Here is a 20,967-nt window from a genome sequence, read left to right as displayed (position 1 = left end):
AGGGAGCGAGGGTGTATCTGCCCTGGTCGGGTTTGTGATCCTGAGACGTCCTCTCTTTAAGGGCCTCGTGACCCTTCGCGATGCCCTAGGGCCTCCGGGCTTCCTAGCGCCGCCCTCGCCCTCTGTCCCTACGCTGGGTTTCGGAGCCTTGGCGCTGCAGATGCCAGAGGTCAGTTAGGCAGAGCCCGAGGCCACGGCGCCTCCTGGGGGCTGGGAGGACCCACGGCGCCCTCTAGCGCTGGAGCCTGGCCCGGCCGGGAACTGTCCATTGCCAGTCACGGTCCGGCGGGGAAGGTGGGAGGCCTGGGAGCGGCCCCTGTGTAGACAAAGTCCGCGCTTTCTGTTTGTTGGCGTTTTTCAAAGTAGCTCTGTGGGAAAAATGTTTTTTGTTAAGCGCTTCCTGAAGACCATGCTAGGATCTCAACCTTAATGTCACTTTTCTGAGAGGCCTTCTCTGACCAAAAGGACATACGTTTTCTCCCATCACCCTGTGTGTTTTCTTCGTAGCACTTACCCTTACGTCGTTTATTATACAGTCGTTTCCTTGTTTGGCCGGCATTGACTAGACTGGGAAGCTCCTTCTTGTCTTACTCATTGCTGTACCTCACCCCCAACACTAGGTGTCGTATCGGGCGCCTAGTTGTTGCTCAATAAACACGTTTCAGTAAATGAATTAATGCCCGAAACTGGGAAGGATCCCCAGAAGTGGTACTAAGCTGCTTACAAGAGTTAACAGTCCTCTTGACTACATATGAATATTCATCCTCCATGAGGAGTGGTAAAAAGAGCATCCCATTTGAAACCAGGGGATCTAGGTTCGAATCTGAGCCCTACCGTTTCCTTCAGTGTGTGTGTGTGTGTGAGTTGTCATTTTAGTTCTGAGTTTACTGCTTCTACAATAATACTTATTTTATGAAGGCTCTTGAAGATCCGAGAAGAAAATGGTTGTGAAGGCTCCCACGTCTGTAAAACGCTTTATGGGTCACAGAGCTTTATATTAGCGTAAATTGTTTACGATTGTATCACTCATATAGTCAGAGAAAAAGTTCTGTCAGTGAGTGGATCTCTACAAGTGTTAGGTAGATGGGGTGCGTGGGATAGAAAGGTGACTAAAATATGAACTTCATCTTCAGGCAATTTCTAAGTCCTCTCAACATAGTCCTCTTTGCCTCTCTCAAGAATGTTCAGCTCTAGGGGGAGGGTATAGCTCAGTGGTAGAGCACGTGCTTAGCATAGGTTCAATCCCCAGTACCTCCATTAAAATAAGTAAATAAATACACCTAATTACCTCTCCCCCACCCCACCCCACCCGCCAAAAAAAAAAAAAAAAAGTTCAGCTCTAAATTCTAGAACTCTCCTAGAAAGAACGGGACAAGATTAATCAGACACCTTTTAGGAAATGGGGAGGAATTTTACCTGGAAAGATGGAGTAGAGAGAAGGTATTTCATGTAGTAAAACAGTATGGCGCGAATACAGGAATTCATTCACTCCTTCCTCAAATATTTGTTTACTGTTTAGTGGCTCTCCATGCCGTTCACCTTAATATACGTGCACTAAGTCTTGTTGGTTCTGTCTTCTGTTTCTTCAGTCATCCAGCTTCCTTCTCTCTTCTGTGCCACTACCCTAGTCTATATTGCAGCCTCTAATCTAGATTACCAGAGTAGCCTCCTTACTGGTTTCCCTTTCATCTATTTTGGCCTCCCTCCAACCAGTTCTCCATGCTGTCGCCGGAGAAAGCTTTTGAAGTTGCAAGTCTAAGCTTATCACTCCCTTTTGTAAAATCTTTCAAGTTGCATCTGACTCCTAGGGTAAAGTTCAGACTCCTTAACCCGACCTACCTTCCCAGCCTCATCTCATATCTCACAGTATCTCTTACCCCTTAGCTTTCTATGCTAAGAAACACTGGCCTTTCAGTTCTAGAATGGGCCAAACAACTTTATGCCCCTGTGCCTCTGGCTTTTGCACATGTTGTTCTAGGCTTGAACTTTCTTCTTTCCTTCTTCCCTTCCTCTTGTCTGTCGGGTTCCAGCTGAAATGATAACAATAGGTAACCTTTATTGAGCAGGTGCTATACGCCATCATTGTTCTCCGTGCTTTATATGTATTAACTCGTTTAATCCTCATTTAAACTTCATAAGGCAGATGCTGTTGTTAGCTCCACTTTATAAATGAGGAAAGTGAGGTTAAATAACCTGTTCAAGGTTTGAATCAGGATTTAAACACAGACCAACTAGGCACGTGAATTACTGCTGCACTGTACCTAAACAGCATGATTACAGGAAACTCTGAACCTCCCAGACTTAGGCTCCCCTGTTAATCATCTTGTAGCTAACCATACTTATCATTCATAATACTTAAATGATCATAATGAGTTAGCTGTGGCGTTATACATTTAACGACTGTCTTCCTTGTGAGAGTCTAAACTCACTGTATTTCCAGTTCCTAGCACAGTGCCTGGCACACAAGCAGTGCTCATTAAATATTTATTAAGTAACAAGTGCCTTACATACTTGAATGTAAGGTAATAGTTTTTTCTCTCAAAATAATTCCTCAGAAAGGAAGTTGCCTTATATTTTGTGTTCTTACAAAGTCTCCTATTATAGGAGACAGACAGTCCTTGCTGTCTGATTTTTTTGATGATTTTTTAATAGAAGATACTTTGTTTTAAATCAAAATGCTATTTAGGGAAGATGTAGCCTGAGATAACCTCAACTGATGCTAATTCTTAAAAAAAAAAATCAGTGCTAGTTCTGCAAGCTTATGGAGGTCACTGGATGGAATCACTTAAAGAGAAAAAAAGAGACCAAAAAATTTTAACACAGATTTAGTGACTTATTCTGGGTTGAGGACCTCACAGTTTTAAGTGTTAGATATTGTTGCTAATAAGCCTTTTAAAAAGCAACAGGAAGAGGTTATATTGTGGATATTAGGAATATGCAAGTATAGCATGAATTAAAAAGGAAAAAATAACTGTCCTCAAACAATCTAGATATACGTGAGGATGATACGATCTGCAAATTGGGCAAGCTGACAATAAAATGACTTGAGCGGGGAAGGTATAGCTCAGTGGTGGAGTGTGTGCTTAGCATGTACAAGGTTCTGGGTTCAATCCCTCGTACCTCTATTAAAAAAAAAAAGTTTTCACAGTCCCTCATCAGTTTACTTTGCAAGTTCCCAATTATTAGAGAGGTAGAGTAGGTTTTTATATGTATTACTGGTTATTTGGATTTCTTCTTCTGGAAGTTGTCTATTCATACCTTTTGTCTATTGAGTTGTTTATCTTCTTCTTTATTATTACTAGTATTGTTGATTTGTAGGAGTCCTTCACAGACACCCATCTTTTTCTGATGTACACGTATGCTGCAGATTTCTTCTTCCTGTCTCCTTGTCGCTTGTATTTTAACCTTAAGATGTCTCTTCTGTAAGAGTTTTTAATATCTGTTATAGTCAGCTTTATCAAAATTGCCAATTATGACCTCTGATGTTTCATAATGTGATTTAAGAAATTCTGTCTTAAGATCATACAGCTATTCTATATTTTTTTCAGATAATTTGGCGGTGTTGTTATGTTTTGTTTTACAACTTTAGGTCTTTCATTCACCTGGAGTTTATTTTTGCCTATTCCTTTTCTGTCTTCTGAAACTTCTGGGGCTCACCATTTGATTCTTCACGATGTTTCTCTCTAATGAGAAATCTTTGGCATTCTAGGTATCTCCTCCCTGCAAGTGTTTCTCTCCAAAATAACAGAATGGGAATATAAATGAGGCCCCAGGCTTGAAAAAGTAGCTCTTTGAAGGCCTGTAAAGAAGAAGCAACTGGAAAAGATGAGGTGAAAGGAATTGTTGGGAGGAGTCTCTGCAGAAAATGATACACAAGGGTGGTACTTCATCCTTCACACCAGCATCCCGAGCCTCCCGGAAGAATTATGCTTGTGGGGAGAAAGAAGAGTGTCTCAGAGGGAAAGGAGGTGTAGACTTGTGACAGGATCCTAATGTCCTACTTTTAAAGTCCTTGCACACCTACTTTCCTATGCTGCCTCTCTTCCCTACCTGCCAGCCCTGTGAGCTTATTCTGTCTTGTACTAGCAGATTGTGAAACTGAAGCACATAGACTCACAAAGAAGTTGTTGGTGAATCTAATGCAGATCCCAGGTCTCCTGACCATGAAACTAGGTTTCAGGCAAGCCCAGCTGAAAGCAGTTTGTGAGAGAAGACTCGTAAAAGAGGAGGTTAGCATTTCCAGAGGAGCAGTCTTCTAAAATTACAAGAAGTAGCCTTTGATTTCTAGTGTAATCATTGCAGTCATAATCATCATCAAAAAGCCTTTATCGGTGCCCGCTTGCGATGAGCAATTAAGGTAGACACTAAACTAAATTTAGAATGTATTGCCCACGAACATGGTCTAAGAATTCACACTCTTTGAAAATTAATATAAACAGATGAGCAAAAGACATATCTATATGACAATAAAAAAAGGTAGACCAATCTAGCTACTGTGGACAGTAAACAATTAACATTAAACATGTGAGAAGTCAGTGCAATTCAAGGATAAGAGCATCGCTGGGTGAAGAGCAGTGCCTAATAGAGATTGGTAATAGGAGTTCCAAGTTCAGGGGAACTTACTGACCAGTGAGGGAGGGCAGGTCTCTTGCCTTCTGATTTTTACTCCCTTCTGGCCTCCACACACATGCCCCACCTGAAGCTTTCCCTTTTCCAGGCAACATAACCCTTGCTAAGGCTTAAGATCAGAGGAATTTTTACTTTGTGTTAGTCGTTGGCTCTGAATGAGGGGACCTTTACCCAGCATCAGTAGGAACCACCCTCAGGAGCCACGTTGTGCTACCTGGCACGTCCACAGCAATTAGAGCAAAAGGACAGAGGTAAGGACATTCCTGGAGGGAAGTTCTCCCTACCCAGCTTTGGCAGGGTCACCCATCAGTCTTGATATTCACTGTCGCACACGACTCATTATTCTGCCCGCTCTATCTACTGAGCTTCTCCTGGGTTCAGTTTCTGTGGGGAAAAGGAAGCGCCTACCTCCAGGTACTCTCAGTGTAGGCACATTTGCACCTTCAGCAAGAATTATAAATGGTTTACCTAGTTGAATCAATAATTAGAAAGACTTCAAGGATTTTGCAGTTTAATATCCCTCTCATAAAATCACTGTCATAATATCATTGTCAGATGTTCTAATGTAGGAAAATAAAGGATTAATAATGTTCACATACACATGCAAATATGTATGTTACTAAATATGCATGTATGGCTCAGGGGGACCCCATTGGTCCTGTCTCAGGGTCTTTGCACTTGCTTTTCCCTCTGCCTGGAAGTTTTCCCTCAGATTCCTGTGACTTGCTCTCTCACTTCAATCAGATTTACCCTTCAAAAATAAAAAATAAAAAATAAAAAATAAATTTATCCTTCAAAGTGAGGTCTTGCCTAACCATCCCTTCTGAAATAGTCTATATCTCCCACCTCTGGCTCTTGTTGCTCCTTACCTAGCTCTTTACATTTATTTATTTTTTTACTAGAACTTATCACTCCCTGATATATACTTACTGACTCACTTGTTTATTATTTGTACCCCCAACAGAATGTAAGTTCTCTGAGGGCAGGAACTTTGTAAATCTTTACTTAGCACATAGTAGGTCCTCAATACTGTGTTAAATGAATGAGATGAAATGGAATAACGTGTGTGTGTGTGTGTGTTTGTGTGTGTGTGTCCTTACTCTAATGTTATATGATGACATTAAACAGAAGAGACCAAGATGTCTTTCTAAACTAATCCTATTCAGCTTTAGAAACTAGGTCATCCTGAATCTCTGACCTTACTCCTTAAGAAGACTCCCCACCAACCTCTTTTTCAGTCCAGGTGATCCACCCCCTAACTCCAAGGGTCAACTTGTGTCCTTGGCTACCGTTTGTGTTTTGAGACTTGGCTCATAACCCAAGCTAGGTTTCAGACAGAACCCTCCCTGAGAGTTTGCTGGAATGATGGGGAAGAAGATATTCAGCCTGCATCTAGCTGGATGGGCGAGGATTACATCAGCCCAGAGCACACGGTGGCTATCATCCCACCAAGCAGGTAGCACCTGTGTTAGAAGAAAACCACGCTGGGACTGAAGGAGAGCCCAGAGTGAGAGTTAGAAAGAAAGGCAGGAGGGCAGCAGCTTGGTTGATGTCATCTGAGTCCCCAGGTCTAGCCCTGCCCAAAGCCAGCTGTACCATTGGGTTATGTGAATGATTCAATTCTCTTTGAGCACAACCAGTCTGAATTGGGTTTCTATCACTAGTAATCAAAAAACAAAATAAAAATTATGCCTAATGCACATTTAGCTGTATAATTTACCTACATCCATTTTTACTTGTTTACTGAATGACACCTGCAGGTTTTTAACCTTAAACTTTTGAATATTTTTATAGCTTACAAAATAATCTTGTATATATGTATCACTTAATTTTAACATAAGTATGTAAGGTAGGGTATAGGTTATTCTTTTAGTTGGTTAAACAGAAGCTCAGAGAAATCAAGCAACAATTATCCAACATCACACATAGCAGAGCGAGAACTCCAAGTAGGTCTCTGGCTCTAAATTCAAGTCCTCCTCTATGGCTCTTCAGCTGCTTTCTTAAGTATTTGTAGAGTTTCTTCATAAATTTGTTTTGCCTCTCTTAATACATGAGATGCTGTCTTAAAGACAAGACCTTGCTCTTTGCCTTGAGTCTGTGAATCCCTAGGGCAGCCCCATAGAATGAGTGGGGCTCAGAGTAGAGTACTGACTCTCACTGATTGCAAGGTCAGAGTTTGCCAGACCTGCTTTCTTTCATGAAGGAGCTTGTAATCAGCTGATTGAAATGATGCATACATATTACAGTGGTGTTTTTTCACCTTTTTTGACTGTTACAGTAAGAAATACATTTTACATCAACCCAGTACACACACACACACACACACACAACATACACATTATTAACATAAAGTTTTACAAGACAATACCTATTCAGTACTTGTGACATTCCCTGATATTTCCTATTCAATTTTTTAAAAATTCTGATGGAGATACAGTAAATTGATTTCATAATCCGATAATGTGTTGAGACCCAATTTGAAAAGCACTATTACAGGTCACATATATGTAAAGTCAAACTCAAGCTAAAGTTCAATGTTTCAAATGTTTATTGAGTAATAATGATGTGCTAGGTGCAGTGAATGATATAAAAATAATGTACAGCTGTCTTTATGAAGCTCACAATCTAGTGGCAGAAATTAGAGAATAAACTCAAATAATTAATGAAAGGAAAAATATGAGCCAAAAAAAAGCATAAAGATTCAGGAGCAGAAGAGGTCACATCCCATGAGAATCAGGTAAAGCTTTAAGGTGTGGGTGGCATTTGAGTTAGTTCTTAAAAAATGAGCAGGATTTCAATACTAGAAGTGCAGGTGGAGGTGACAGCAGGAGTCAAGGCACAGGGTCAGGCAAAGGCAGGGTGAGTTAAGGATGTAGAGAGTATGAAATTCAACTGGAATAAAGGGTTTGCATGGTGGAGAGGTGGGAGATGAGGTAAGAGGAAGGCTGGAAGCATAACATTCAGAACTTTGATCTGAATGTCAGATCAAAGCCTCTTCTGTATTTAAAACTGATATTGTGGGTAAAGCATCCTCCACGTGGCACTTAATGTGAGCTCCTTTCCCCTCCTTCTTTACTCTGTAGGCAGTAGGGAGCCTTTGAAAGTTTCTAAGGGGGGAAGAGAAATGATCTTATTAATCAGGGGGATTTTTAAAAATTGAAGTACAGTCAATTACAATGTGTCAATTTCTGGTGTACAGCACAATGTCCCAGTCATGCATATACATACATATATTCATTTTCATAAAAGGTCATTACAAGATATTGAACAGAGTTCCCTGCACTATACAGAAGAAACTTTTTAAAAATCAATTTTTATTTATAGTGGCTAACATTCACAAATCTCAAACTCCCAAATTTGGCCCATCCCCTTTCCCTGGTAACCATAAGATTGTTTACTAAGTCTGTTTCTGTTTTGTAGGTGAGTTCACAGTGTCTTTTTTTTTTTTTTTTGGATTCCACATATGAGTGATATATGGTATTTTTCTTTCTCTTTCTGGCTTACTTCACTTAGAGTGATGATCTCTAGGTCCATCCATGTTGCTGCAAATAGCATTATTTTATTCTTTTTATGGCAGAGTAGTATTCCATTGTATAAATATACCACAACTTCTTTATCCAGTCATCTGATCAGGGGAATTTTGAGGTTGTTGAGGGCAGAGCAATGGAGGCCCAAGCAGGAAGGTGGCAGCTGAAATAGAAGAAGACAACTGACCTTATGCAAATAGGCTCTAGTCATGGGCATCATTTGACGAGAGGGAGGGTGAGGAATTCCTGAGGACTTCCAGTTTTCAAGTCCCAGAAACTACAAAATGAGGGAAATTATAAGAACAAGATGGTTTGAGTAGAGAGGAGGATAGTCGGAGATACGGCAATGTTGACTTTCCAGCTGAATATCCAGCGACAGAGACAGTAAGGCAGGTGTGGCTCCGGGAGAGAGGCTGCACAGAGTAGCCTCTGGGAATCATCAGCAGGAAGGTGAAATGGTGCTGGGGCTGTGAAGGGATGCCGTCAGCCTTGGAGTCCTCCCTGAGGACACAACGGTGAATGGGACAATGTCCTGACCCTCAACAAGGCTTACAGACAAATAAACAGCAATGGCAATTCCATGGGATAGTGCTATGGGAAAGGGGGGAAGAGGGTGTCATAGGACTACATAGAAGACACACCTCGCTCAGATACTGGGATCACAGAGGGGTTTGTGGAGGAAGGAACATCTGAAGTGAGACATCAGTGGTGAGTAGGAGTTAGCTAGATGGCAGAGCAAGAATGTCCCAGCATAGACATTATATGTGAAAAGACAGGGAGTAAGCGAGAACACTGGTGTACTGGGGGGACAAAAAATACAGGGAGCCTCTTATGAGGTTGATACTGTGCCCACTTCAGATAAAGAAATGAAACACAGAGATTTAATAATTTACCAACAGTTTCCCAGTTGGCTTGGCCTGGAATCCAGGTCTGTTTTACCCTTAAGAGGCTGTTCTTTCTGTTACTCTGATCTGTCCCATGAATGTCTCTAATGCTGCGTGGGTCTCCAGTATTACTACACTGGAATTGCAGAGACATTGTATAGAATTAGATTAGGACTAAGGAGTAACCCTAAGGAATGCCTACATTTAAGGAGTAGGAGGAATAAATGTCCCAGTTGAAGATAGCACAGAAAGATCGATTTGAACAGAAGGACCCAGAAAGCACAGTGTGATGAAAGCCAGTAAGAGGGGTGGTGTCACATTTCAAATATGGAGAAACTTGAAGAGTTAGTAGGTTCTGACTGTATTTGGCTGATGGCGATCTCATTTAGCTAGCAGGAAAGTAATTTCCAGGGTGGATCACAAAAGCTAGAAAAAACAAACAAACAAACAAACAAAAACGAGTGTAAAGAATGTAGTGGAGTGCAGACTACTTTTTCAGAAACATTGATTTTGGGTTACAGGAGGAAGTAAGACGGGAAGCCGACTCTGTAATGGAGGCGGTAGGTTTATTAGGAAGTGATCTTGGGACAGACACTACAGGAAGGGAAGGAAGCAAGTCTGTACAGAAGGAATTCAAACTGTGATGCATGATAACGGCTCAGCCAACCTTTGGAGTTGGGGTTAAAGGGGTGAATCTTTATACTCTCACACAGATCAGTCATTTGATGTGGGCTGCCTGAGAAAGGGGCATGACATGATGGCTAGGGGTAATCTGCCAGCAACACTCCCACTCCTGACAGTGGGGACAGTGAGTCCTTCATTCTCAAAGGGGATCCTGCCTGTGCATTCCAGCGTTTATCACAGGAATAGCTTATGGCTAGCAGAGTCAAGGGAGGAATTTTTTTTGGAGAGGAATTTTTTTTGGAGAGATAAGACTCAACTTTGGAAACAGATACATAAATATAAACATTCATAGCCTAATTATTATTCTTCATTGCCAGACAGCCATAGCATATTAAAAAATGGGATAATGCATTTATGGAACACCTATATATTTGGCCTTTGTCATCACCAGGTGTACAAAGATAAGATAATCACCCCTATTAAGCAGCTCACATTTTAGTAGAAGAAAAAAAGCACAAAAACAAACCCTGTAAGGGGTTGTACTTATCTTCTTTGTGTTTGTATTTGTACCACCCAGCACTCTGCTGGTACATAGTTGATTCTCAATAAATATATGCAGAATGAGTTAGTGCTAGAATAGAGTGTTTGGGTAGGAGATGGAGTATAGGGATAAATGCCTGGAGGAGTCAGGGAATGCATCACAGAGGAGGATATTTTAATGGAACCTATAATAATAACAATAACAATAACAATAACATTAGTTTTCCAGGTAAGGAAGGTGTATGGCTGTTAGCATAACTGACGCCACCTTGGGCCCTTATAGTTTCTCCTGTCTTTCCACTGACTCTACCCAGGACTGTACTGGGCCCCAGTGAATCACTTCTCTGTTGTCAAGGGTTTTATAATTAATAGATATTGTTTAATAATCATTAGGACCAGGTAGCCCCTATGCTCTACTAGTCACCAAACAAAGATGATAATCTTCACTGATGTACTCCAGGTGCCAAGACTTATTCATGAATCTTCACTTAGGAATGCACGTCCTGTTTCCAAGCATGTACCACCATACCCTGGGTTAACTGTAAAATTGTCCCAGCGGCCCCTCAGCGGTGCAGAGTGCAGCTGTGAATGCTTCCAGATCATTGACCACTTGATCTTGATCCCACCCTGTGAATAAGTTACCCTATCATAAACCAATCTATTGAGTATACGGAGCTGCCGGCTTCATTTTTCATCTCGTTTGTGGGCACTTTGCATTCCCTTGGGTCCTCCAACAGAAGGGAAAGGGTGGGAGGAATTAATTTTAGGCAATTGTTTCAGGGAAAAACAAAAGCATGAAAAAGAATACTTGGAGAGTGGGTAGGAGGTGAGCATGGAAGGAAAAGTCTATTTAAATAAGGAGCACACATGATACAGATACATTTTAACACCTATACAGAAATGAGTTGGCTTTTGTGGTAATGTGGAATCTTCAGTGAATTTACATTAATTGGATTTTATAAAAGAGATATTTTTTTTAACTAAAGATTTGAATGGAAGGGAATTGTTTTCGGTGTACAAGATGGAGGCGTTATGGTATGCTAGTTAGAGTGCTGGTTCTTGGCTCTAACAAATTTGTGTTCGGAGCCTGGCTCTATCACTAAATTACTGTGTGTCCTTTGGCAAGTTACTTAACCTCTCTCAGACTCAGGTTTCTAATATGCAAAATAAAGATAATAGTTCCTGCCACACAAATTTATTGTGAGGATTACTTCATGTTTGTATTGTGTTAAATATGGTGTTTCATACATAATAAGAATTCCATTAATGTTGTCAGTTACTGTCAGTGAGAACTGGAGACCTAGAAGGCAAGGAGTGTGTGTGTTGGGATCAGCTGCTGAGCTAAGGAAACAGCGGGGCTGTGGTCAAGTCTCACTGTGAAATCCATTCCTATTCTGGAATTCCTCCACTAAAATAGGGCCTTTTCCTGCAACAGGTTAGTCCACAGGTGATTTCTTATTTCTTCTTTTCTTCTATTTTCCCAGGAAGGGGGACAATTTGGAGCCCAATCCAATCTAAGACAATTTTGCTTTAGGGAACTTGTCTGCCATTGAACAAGGACAAGAAGGTAGGACACGTTGTAATGAGATGACTTTCAATGCTTGGGGACACCGTGAGGTAAAGAGACCTTTATCTTGGATCGTGAAGAAGATCTGTAATTCCTCCTACAGAATCTATGGCTGTTCCATGTAGGAATGAGGGCCACTTGCTAGAAGGCTGATATGAATTGATTACTGCTTTTATTTCTTTTCCATTTTAAGGGATTTATTTCTGTCACACTCATTTGCATGTTTTTATGTCACTAAGCAGATTTCCCTTAAAACTACCAGGAAACTTTCTGAAGGCAGCAAGGTCTTCTTCCAGTCTCCTCACCCCACTCCAATGCCTCTCCTTTCCAGCTTTACCTCTCCAGCTGGCCTACTAAACTATATTTGCCTGAGGCAAATTTTCCTCATTTTTTTTTCCAGTTCCTCTCCTCCCACATTGAGAAATCCTGGCTTGTTCTGATTTTGTTTTTCTTTCTTCTTTTGCAGTCTCAGGTGTTTTTTTTTGTTTGTTTGTTTGTTTTGTTTTTTTCCCTTTGCCACGAGGCACCAAGTCCTGGGTTGGTATGACTTTGTTGTCCATCTGTGGGTCACTGATTGACCAAGCTGATGCTGGCGGTTCCTTCAGATCCGAAGGGATGGACCAGGTGGCATTTTCGCCCACGCTCCAAGACTCCTTATAATTGCATTGGTGCTGCACGTCCCTATGTGGAAAATACTTTGTGGACTGTCTGGCTTGGGGTTAATTGGTTTCAGTTTACGTCTCAGGGGAGCAGAGTCCTAATGTACATGTAGCTCTGTACAAGTGCCCGAACAAGCTTCACTCCAAGAGGAGTGGCATCCTGAAGGAAAGCAATTCCTTTTACTCCACCCCTTTCAACCACTGGCACTCCAGCTCCTGCCAAATGAGACAGAGATGAAATTGGAGAATAAAAGTTTTCAAACGCAATTCATTGTTCATTAATATCCAGAAGTGGCAGATATACAACACTTCTCCTTTCATGGCAGGTCAAAGATGAAATCTGATCATGCTTTGAAGGGTGTGGTTTGCTTCTTGAAATTCCATGCGGTGTCTTTAACGATGTGTTGCCCACAGCAGCCTAAGGTGCCCTTATCTAACCAAGGGAGGCGCACTGGTCTGCATATATAGAGGCAGCAGACGGGGAGCTGGCACTTGGAAAAGTCAAACTCAGCCTGCACAATGAAGAAACAGCTTAAGAAGGAGGCAGCTCCACACTGTGAGCTAAGTAAGTAGCCAGCACGTAAGTAAGCAACAATCCAGGGAAGCTGCCCACCTGAGCAGACTTGGAACACCCACAAGAATAGCTCCAGCCATTTTTTTTCCCCCTAATTGCAGCAGAAGTTCCTAAAGGAAAGGTTCTGGTCTGGAGGGACTTCATCAAGCCTTTCTGAAACTCCCCAGATATGTTGTAGAGAGTTCCTCAGAGCTAATTTGTCCATTTTCTTTTCTCTCCAGGAGAAATTCTGTATGGAAACCAGCCTGTACCAGATAACTGATGACGCTCAGCCCAGTTTTTTGGGTCCCTGAATTTGTTTTTACTTTGTACTTTATTTGGATTTTCCTTTTTGCAGTTTACTCTCCTTTCTTCCTCTCTTGGACTCTTTTATCAACTAATAAAATTTCCTGCTAGCAGTTTTTACATGAAGAAAGAAGTTGGAAGGGTTTATCCTTTTCCCCTCTAGGCCTATGCCTTGGTTAGATAAGCTTGGTTATCTTTAATGTAAGTTATACAGGGGCTGGGGGGAGGGGGAGCGGGGGTGTCTACGGTTCTAGTAGCTTTAAATGACATTATAGACTATTAGGGTGGTTTGTCACACTACTTTCTCTCCTCTAAAGCGCCACTAGTCTGGTCATCTTCAGAGAGATGACTCTGGGGTGTGAGGTTGAGGCTGGGAATCGTGTGGGATTGCTTCTGGGTTGGGGGAGAATAAAGCTTAGGGGAAGAAGCGAGGCAGCTGGGTAGGAGGGAGGAAAACGATTCATTACTGAGGCTTGGGAGTAGGGCAGCTAATGCAGTCGAACTGGCTGCACTAGCTATGTTTCGCGGTTCCTCCCATGTGTGGGGTGCTCTTGGTGTGGCAGCAGATACTATGATATGGCTCTGGGGACAAGAAGAAATGGTCTTGCCAAGTGGCTATAGGTTGGAACTGTATCTCGCAGAGCCGTATCTCAGAAGAAATGGTCTTGATTTCCAGTACCTAACGTGAGGCTGCGGCGAAATACAACAGGCTACCAGCAGGGCTGGAAGCCTCCAAATCCACACTGTGGGTTGGACTCGCGCGAACGCTAGCTCTGCAGGAGACAGCTCCCGCCCCAGCCGCCGTGGCCCCGCCTCCAGCCTGACCCAGGGTGGGCGGAGCCTCGGGATTCGCCGTCAGCCTGCCTCGTGCGCGGGCCTCTAAGGAGAATATGAGGGATCCAGCCAATAGGAATGTGCGACTGCGTTCCCATCGGCCAATCGAGGAGCGTGTAGGGGTACGCTGGCGTGGCGCTGGCTCCAGGGATATGGAGCCGCGGTTGCCAGGACTGTCTGTCAGGTGGTGGCGGAGCCGGTAAGGTGGGCAGCAGTCCAGGTCAGGGGTCACGCGGGCGCCCGGCTTTTCCCGGGTGGGCGGGGAGGGTGCCGGGGGGCTCGAGGACAGCCCTGGGAGCAGGCGCCGGGACCAGGATAGGGCACGCGGAGCGCCGAGCGGGGCTGTGACGGGCGGTGCGGCAGGGAGGGCCTGGGTGCGGAGTCCAGATGGAGCCGCAGTATTCGAAGGAAGACCGAGAGGAGGGCGCTGGGAGCAGGGGGCGGGGAGCGAACGCCAGAGGTCGCAGGGAACTCGCTCCTTCCCAGCCGCGGCCTAAGAGAAATGGCTGAATCCCCGGCCGGACCTGCCGCCTTGCTGGGCCCGGTGCTGACCCTGCTTCAAGACGGGGAAGAGGCCGACGGGCACAGGGCAAGGTCCCTGAGGCCATTTTCTTATCTGTGGAGCCCTGGCGCCCCCTCTGCTCCCTCGGCCTCCCGCCGCCCCACTTCAACGAAAGAATTCATTTTAGTGCAGTCGACGTCCAAGGAGCGCCTTCGTGTGAAGGGCTGGGGCAGGCCGCTGAGTACTTGGTGTGTATATTGGTTTTAGGGCTGTTTGTGCAGCTTCCAAGCTCCAGGTACTTTCGTAGGGGGCATTATTGCACACGGGATGTGAGTGGAGTGGCTGCTCTCCAGCTGTTCCGTTTCATATGTCCCTACTTTAAAAACTATGCTTACTTTTTGATGTTCCGCCTTTGAATACTTCTTAACTTGGCTTCCCCAAGTCCCCTTCATATATCAGACTATTTCAAAGAGCATCATTAGGGGAGAAGTTGAGGAACCAGGGCTTGAGTTTTCCTGTGTGTAAAATGAAGATATTCTCATATTGTCCATTGCTTTCTAAGAAGCGTTATAAAGTTAAGGGAATGTGACATCTCTTTAAAGTGAAAAGCAAAAATTACATGGAAGAAGAGGCAAGGGGAGACACGTTTCCAGAAACTTTTGCTGGCCATAATTCTAGTGACTATTGGTGAAACCAGGGGACACTTGTTTCTCCTTTGATTCCTGTGGAGTCTGAACCCTGGCTAGTTTGCACCACTTCTTGGCTTTTTAAACTTTGGAGTAAGTTGCTTAAACTCTTTGTTCTTCTGTTTCCACATACTTAAAATGGGGATTTATGTTATCAGTCTTTAAGAGTTGGTGGTGAGTATTAAATGAGTTAATACACTTAAAGAGCTTAGAACAATTCTGGCAGGTAGAAGTTTTTGTTATTATTACCTGCATGTGCCTTCTTTTCCGGTAAAGATTCCAGGCTATAAGCAGTCTGACATTATCCTTTGCTCAGAATCCTGTGAGCCTATTGCCAAAGAACCCTTAGGCCTGTGTTTTCCATCCACGTCATTAATGTTGATCTTGAGGGTACAGTATAATTACCTGAGACTAGAGGCTTTCTCCTGGTTGTTTATTGGAAGCTATCTCTATACAGTACTGGGTCTGTCCATGATAGCAGTGTTGGGTTAGTGAAACCTTTGGCTGTTTAGTTGTTCATTGTAGAATGTTTCTTTGACAGTGTCGACTGAAATAAATGCGCAGCCTAAAAGTTGAGAGTTATGTTTTATTTGACGGGAGGACTCGAGCTGGGATGACAGCCCCTCTGATGGCTCTGAGGGACTGCTCTGAAGAGGCAGGGGAGGAGCTAGGATATATAGGAGCTTTACAACAAAGACCAGGTAGTTGGAACAATAAAAGATTACTTGTTACCTAAAGAAAACCAGGCATCTCAAGTTAAAGTTGTGCTTTTCTGTGTATGGGAGGAAGCAAACATTTGGGCTCATTGAATTAATTCCTTTGACAAGCATCTAGCTATCTAGGGCCATTATTTTGTCCTTTATTATTCTGAGTCTGCTCAGAGTGCACCATTGTAAATGGCTGCAGAGGCTGGGCTACAGGCTTGTCCTCACTGGGGAGTGGAGGCAGCTGCTGATAACTTGGTTTCAGCATTTTTTGTTTAGGGATATGGTTGTAGTATTTTTGTTCACAACAGTCTTGTCCTTGGCACAGTTTATTTTGGATCCAGTACCAAAAAGGCCATGATTGCAGTATACTTGGTTTCTCATGTTTCCGGAATGGCTGAGGGACTGGGGCGGGGAATTTCTGGGCAGCCTGGCTGTACTTCTTGTTAATGAATGGGGAAGTCTGACGTGAGTCCAGTCTTACTCAACTGTTAGGAAATCAGTGGTGATCCCTTGGAATACGCAGAGGTACTAAGCAGCTTCCATTCAGTTTTAATTCAGTGAAGTGAATGTTAGAGGTGAGAGACTCGGATCTATAAAGCTGCATCTCTTCTATTTGATTTTTAGTGCTAAGAGCTTGGGTGGGTGCTTTGGGATCAAAGACATCTTTATTCCCTGCTTCCTTACCATGCACGTAAATAGTAATGTCTGCTGACCGATTTATGCCCTTTCTGTGAGCTTAAAAGTCTGAGAGGTCAAGTTCTCTTGGTGCTATCTGAAGGCTCTAGTGGAGTTTTTTTTGTCTTCCAGTTCTCCCCTTCCAAGAAGGCTGCTGTTTTTATACATAGCATTATTGGGAACTAATCACAAAATGAGAAACTTTGAATTTACAAAAAAGAACATCGCTTACTGCAGCAGTATGCTGGCCAGGTTTGGCTGAAGTACACATGGTGTAAGTTTAGTTATTTAGCTTTGGAATAAGACAGTTTAGTACTTGTATAGGGTTGAAAGGTGAATGTTGGCTTGGTGAGAGTGGAGGACAGTGTCTGTGAAACCCCTATTTGTGCTTTAAAAAGGACAGGGAGTGATATCTCTAAAGAGTTGAGTGTTTGAGGCAGAAAGTGGAGTCTTTTGCCTTAATATTGTCATCTTTATTATGCGAATCTCTCTGACTTGAATAAAATACTTTGTAAGGCAGGGAGCATTTGAATGTGTGAGGAATTGGAAGACCTAGATCTTTGTTGTCTCACTCTTCTGATGCCTTTTATTCTTTTGCTAATTGAACAAATGTATATGAAGCGATTAACGTTTATTGTCCCCTGGAGACACAAAGAGCCCTCAGGTATCATCAGGAATATCATAGGTATAATAAACCATCTATTATACTATAATACTATATTGAGATCAGAATGGAATATAAAAAGTTGGCCAGGAATGATAAAAATATATTTATCGTCTAATTCCTCTTGCACTTTAAATTTAAGGTTAGAGTGACTTACATTTTTATGTGTAAGGACTGGTTTCCAGTAAAGACTTGGACTGGTTTCCAGTAAAGACTTAAACTGGGAAATTAGGGTCCTCAGTCTTCGTGCTTATTGCTGGTAGGTCATCTTGTATGTGTGATTTTTGTTTTGGTCCCATTTATCACTAATAATTAAGTGTCTATTAAAATTCCTAGGTAATGAAATGAGGCTATAAATTAATTATTGAAATTTTAACAGATTCCAAAGAGCAGAAGGAGGCATATATGAGGCTGGAGAATCTTGCATGTATTGTCTGTCTTTACATACAATTTTTCTTTGCTTTAAGATAAGAAACATTGAGGAAAATGTATATTTAAAATTGTTGAGGGCATTCTGCACTGGGGGGGGCAATATTTGTCATTGGAATGAATAAGCTGAATGTAATCTAATGATAATCATTCTTCATATTTGCCAGAGAAAAGCTACTTAAGCAAGTATAAGGGCAAAACATTTTTTTCTGAGGCAAGAAGAGAGTATAGACTGATTTACTAGATTGTATTACTTAAGTGGAAAGGGGTCTTTGAAAATTTCGCAGAGCTTGGAGTTGTGTTCCAGGATGGATGTGTCCAGCCAGGAGGCCAGGTTGGTCCGCCAAAGGGAAATGCACTGCTGTGAACTTCTGGTTGGGAGGAAATCAGGGGAAGTGCACACTGTGAGAGTTGGGAGGAACCAACCTATAGTCTCTGAAGTAAGGTTTTAGTGACCCTCTCCTGTCATGGAAGTTTGGAAGCTGGTTAAGCCTCAGAGCGCTGAGCAGAGAAAGTGAAGAGCTCTTATTTAACAGGTATTAATTAGGACCTTCTAATTCTGAAGTCTGGTTGATGAGTGATATTTTTGTGTAAAAGTTCAGTACTTCTGGACAGGCTGGCCACATTTCTCCCAACTGTTATCGTCTTTGACACCCAGGCAACCGGTTTCATTATCAGCTGTACTCTTCCTCCCCGTACCTTACCCCCTTTCTCCTCTTTTTGCTGTCTGTCATTTTCTCATTTTCTTCTTTCTTTATCATTAGATGTTCTCAATGTCAGGTTTTCCTTTCAGCTATGAAACAGATTTTAAAAAGTCCAACTCAGGTGGAAACGCCGAACTTGATGTTGAGTTGAGATTGTGGTTCTTGAGTAGACTAAGCAAAATGCCTCCAATTTTGAGATTATTACTGTGGCATACAAAGTCAGTAAAACAAAGACCAGTCTAAGCTGGTATCTTGGTGGCTATTGTGTCGGGGGGGGGGGGGGCTCTGATGCGTGTTAAGCACATTGAACAATAGCAGCACTGTTTGTACTTTATGAACTGGGCGTGCTTGTGTGACTTTCAGCTTCCCGAAATATTACCCGCTTAGTTCGAGAGGATTAGAGATTCGAGGCCTTAAACTAAAGGTGCCAGAGGGGCTTTTCACTTTGTTCTTCAGTCAGGAAGTCAATGTAATCTGTCTTCAACCTGTCTTTTTTTTTCATTTTATCATTGTGTATCAAATTCATTTTATGAGAGAAAAATAGGATTATTTTTATCCAAATTTAAAAAATAATTCCAAACTTCACATCCTCAATTATAATTTAGAAATTCACATGGCTTTTCTAAGCTGTTTCTCTCCCCTCACCCCCAGTGGGAGCAGATTGAGTTTTGGAATTAATTTAGATGAATATCCTGATGAAAAGACTCAGAAAATGGTGCTTCTTTATTGACCTGGAATGGAAAAAAGGAGGAAGTAATAATTTCTCATTAAAAAAAATGGCTGGTAATATTCCTTATTAAAATGCTTAGGGTTCAGACAGTAATTAGCTCTGTTTGAACCATTGAATATTTCAGAGTTTTGCTGATTCCTAGTCATCCAGGGGTAGGAGCTCACCTTCATGAAGAACATCTAGTACAATATAGATGTTAGATTAATAGTAATGGTTTAATAGGAATGTCCAGTACTTTAGCCTTAAAGTAGACTTTTAGAGAAAAGGGAATTTTAGGAGGATCTGGATATCTTTTCATTTTCTTCAAGACACACAGAATTTTTTTTTTATCACAACTCTTTATTATTCTGTAATAAACAACCTGGGTATTACTTTTTTTTCTTTCTTTCTTGAGTGTATTACTTTTTAAAGCCTTGACCTGTACAAATGGCAGTTTCTACCTGTCACCAGCATGTTGCTGGCACGGAATGTTGGCTGAGGGAAGCATCAAGGAGAAGAGGGGGCTTTGCCAGTCAGTTTAAAACATTCCTGTTCACACTTATTTCATCGACTGATTCCATGCAAACACTTTTCCAGTTGCCTCTATGAAAGTCCTTTCTCTACTTAATACTGTCTTTGATTTTATTTATATAAGGGAGGGAGGGAGGGAAAAAAAGGAGAAGATTAGAGGACTGTTCAAAAACATTCTTCTTTAAAACTTAAAATTCATTTTAGGGAGACCTTTGCAACACTGAACGCAGCTCTAAAAGGAATGAAATGATTTTGAGTGCCTTTGCTCTCTACAGAAGAATTTTATAAGAAAAAAATTAGGTTAAATTCAAACTTTTCTTAACCATAGAGGGGAAAAGTTTAAGGTTGTATATATTTTAATGTTCAGTATTTCTTCCTTGGGAGCAATTTTTAAAAGATGTTTGCGCTATCCAAGTTGTTCTTCCAGAGTTCTCATAAATGCTAAGAGAACACACGGAATTATTAATCAGATGTTGAGAATTTATTATAGCTAGTATGTGTTTGAGGGTATAACTTTATATAATTTCAAACTTGTAGAAAAGTTGCAAGAATAGTATTGGGAATAAATGCTTCAAGATAACGTGATATGATAGTAGTAAGCAGCAGGTGCCCTGGGGGAACATGAAGGAGGGACATTTAACCCAAACTAGGTTGTCAGGGAATGATTTCCTGAGGAGAATTTTTCTAATTCTTTGCATTCAGGTGAAACATCGAAATCACAATTTCAGAGCATGGCTATTCACACATTAAGTCAAAGTAAGTAGGAAGTTAAGTGTAAGGGCATATATACCTGCCAGACAGACAGCTGCAGATCTGTGATTATCCATTACACAAGCTTTATCAGAGAGAGTTCAACTGAAGTGTTCGTTCAGAAACTGAGTGACTGTATGAACCTTTACATTAAAAAAAAACAAGTACATGGTAAACTTCTTTCTTTTAAGTGTAAAATTGTATACAATGTACGTTGAGCGAGAGGTCTTCCTTTTGCCTGACCTCGTTTGTGCCCCCTACTCCTTCTTAGGGACTGCATTACCAGCTTTTGGCACATGCTTTGGATATAGTCTGTATGCATACGTGTGTATTCTCTCTCTCTCTTTTTTTTCCTGCTACACAAATGATAGCATACTGTTCTAGAAGTTGGGTTTTTTACTTGACAGCCTGTGTTGGACAATGTTTCCTATCAGTCCGTATAAATCTACCTTGTTTGTGATAACTGCATGATGTACCAGCTGTGCAT

The 20,967-nt window shown here is 41.9% G+C and overlaps 1 protein-coding gene across 7 annotated transcripts in view; it reads left to right on the top strand.

The window, feature by feature from the left end:
* The first annotated feature begins 14 nt into the window (after positions 1-14).
* SLC11A2 (solute carrier family 11 member 2) overlaps positions 15-20,967 on the top strand; it is a 41,983-nt gene continuing 21,030 nt past the window's right edge. The window contains exon 1 of one of the 7 annotated variants that reach the window (XM_031462570.2): positions 15-169. The gene's annotated coding sequence lies outside the window, so the exon portion shown is untranslated. Of the gene's footprint in view, positions 170-14,140; positions 14,344-14,404; positions 14,874-17,520; positions 18,323-20,967 lie in introns of those variants that run through there. The other 6 variants (XM_064490976.1, XM_031462567.2, XM_031462569.2 and 3 more) reach the window with 6 other exon arrangements.

This window comes from Camelus dromedarius, chromosome 11, assembly GCF_036321535.1.
Source record: "Camelus dromedarius isolate mCamDro1 chromosome 11, mCamDro1.pat, whole genome shotgun sequence".
In the NCBI taxonomy this organism is placed as follows: Eukaryota; Metazoa; Chordata; class Mammalia; order Artiodactyla; family Camelidae; genus Camelus; species Camelus dromedarius.
This window is presented reverse-complemented; position numbering and strand designations above follow the sequence as displayed.